Genomic DNA, 2,500 nt, shown 5'->3' with positions numbered 1-2,500 from the left:
TTTGGGAGATGTGATGCAACGAAATCGAAATTAATTATTTCACGTGAAATTAATGTACATATAAAACGGTGTCTTAGCTGGAGACTTTTGAACAACTGACTTTGTTTTGCGAGCAGAAAATTTATTTAACAAGATCGTTTTTTGGTGTGTTATAGATTGTGTGACACAAGAACCTGCATTATATTAATGTTCTGTTAAAGACTTGCCTGTGCGTAGAGTAGCCGAAATTTGTCATATTGATCAAGGAAGTGTATATAGAATAGCAAAAGAACCGTTTGTTTTCTTAAAAAATTGTAAGGAAAGTGTTCAGAGTGGCCCAAGCCCCAAATTGAGAAGCCGGCAGACAAGACTGCTTCTGAGAACGGTAGTCCGTCTATGAGAAAGAGAAGGGATTTTACTTCACTTGTAAGCGGCTCATGGAAGAGGCAGGAATCTCACAAAGGAAGTGTCCGTAATTATAAGAGCAGTATCCCTTCACCACAACGAGTCACCAAAATTGAATGGGTCTAAAATGGTAAAACCGTAATTCGTTCTAAAAATGCAGCGGTGTAAATGGTGAGCTAATAAACCGGGACACTGAAAAAACGCAGACTGCAGACTGTGCAGACCGTCTGTAAAATGAAAATTCTGTTAGCCTGAATTGGGCCTAAATGGCATTCTGTTAGCCTAATTAGGCCTTAATAACATTCAGGTTAGCCTGTTTACGGTTAGCTCTAAATAATAGTGAGGGTAACGCAATATTTTACCCCTGGTCTGCACAGTCTGCAGTCTGCGTTTTAGCGTGACCATAATAAACCAGAGTTATATAAGTTTTACGCTTTACCTACCTAGTGGGACCTGTTTTCAAGTAGCTTTTTACCGATTTGTGCATGTTGACGTTCTCAATTTCTTATAAAATTGTTTAAGGATAATTTAACTAATGACTACCAGTGACTGGGTATATATATGTAAATGAGAATTTTGCAGTTTTATTTATCTACAGATAGTTAATAAAAGTTCGCCAAAAAGTTTATCAATATACTTTTATTATATACCGAAGATTTCGCAGTAATTTAAATCTCATTAACTGCGAAAGATTTTCCCCCACAAATATTGGAGCCACAAATTTCGCAGTTATCAAAATGTCATTAACGGCGAAAGATTTCCCACTGAATGTATGTTGGAATCACAGTTATTGAAATGTCAGTAGCGGCGAAACGTTTCCCTCTAAATATATATTAGAACCACAGATTTCGTAGTAAATGAAATGTCACTAACGGCGAAAGTTTCCCTCTAAAGATGTATTGGAACCACAAAATTCGCAGTTATTGAAATGCCATTAACGGCGAAACGTTTCCCTCTCTCTATATTATTACGGGACAGATTTTGTAGACACAGCTGCAGCGTTTTAACTTTTTTATGCTGGCATGGAACTTCAGCACTCTGCCGTTTCCGGCAGCTAACTCTCTCTCGGGGATTTGAACTACCAAAAGTGGCGTTTTCATACGCTCTTGCGGAGCTATGATTGATTGACTGGCAATAAACTAACTAAACTAACATCCAGGAATTGTCCCACTCCTTCAAGTTCTTGAATTTGACAAGTCCAGGAAAGAATATGAAGACATGCAAGAGACAGTCGATCAGGAATCTTAGCGAAAGTGAACGAAAAATGGGGAAATACCAGATGGAAGGACGAGAGTACCTTTAATTATTTCGCCTTCGAGAAATTTTGCATTCTTTCTCGCTCCCTATCAAGTACACCTACAGAGAAACACCAAAGATTTGTACGTGGATATCACATACACAAATAACAATGGATTTCCAGACCTTTATTACTGAACATGGTTGCTTTTAACGAAATTACCATGGAGCCGAGTTTAACGCGGTTGCGAGAGTTCTTTTGAATAAACAAGACAGCGATGCCTACGCAATAGCTATTCGTGAAATATTTACCCACATTACTAAAATACACCCGTCGTTTAAAAATGGGCAGACTCTTCGGCAGATCATGGTAGATTTTGATCAAGCAGAATATAACGGCTTTGAAAGAAGTATCGGAGCGGAACTCTGCGAGAAAAGTTTGCGCGGGTGTACTGTGCACTGGAAAACGTCTGCTAATCGAGTAAGTGATATTGTTACAAAACGCAAAGAGGAATATAAAATCTTTCGCTACATTGGACATGCCATACAAGATCTAACGAATCAAACAGACGTCAAGTTGGCTTTCGACGTCCTTTGTGGTGTAAAGAATATAACCTAGGCGAAACATCTCTTTCCACCTGATTTAGCTGCTACTTGTAATCAACAAACCAATGCCCATTGGTCTCAATCAGCGCTTTGGGTGAGGTGGTGGATTAGAGAGAGAATTCTGAAAATGTTTTGTAAGGCCTACACTTTACGAGATAACGAAGAGTGGGACGCGGCACCCAATGCTAACAATGCCGTCGAGTCCCTAAATAGTCAGTCATTTGGTGAAGGATGTTGTAACATTACGATGCTCATGAAGAATATTTACATGGAA

Source organism: Montipora foliosa, chromosome 3 (genome assembly GCF_036669935.1).
Source record: "Montipora foliosa isolate CH-2021 chromosome 3, ASM3666993v2, whole genome shotgun sequence".
Taxonomy (NCBI): Eukaryota; Metazoa; Cnidaria; class Anthozoa; order Scleractinia; family Acroporidae; genus Montipora; species Montipora foliosa.
Note: the sequence above shows the minus strand (reverse complement) of the source record.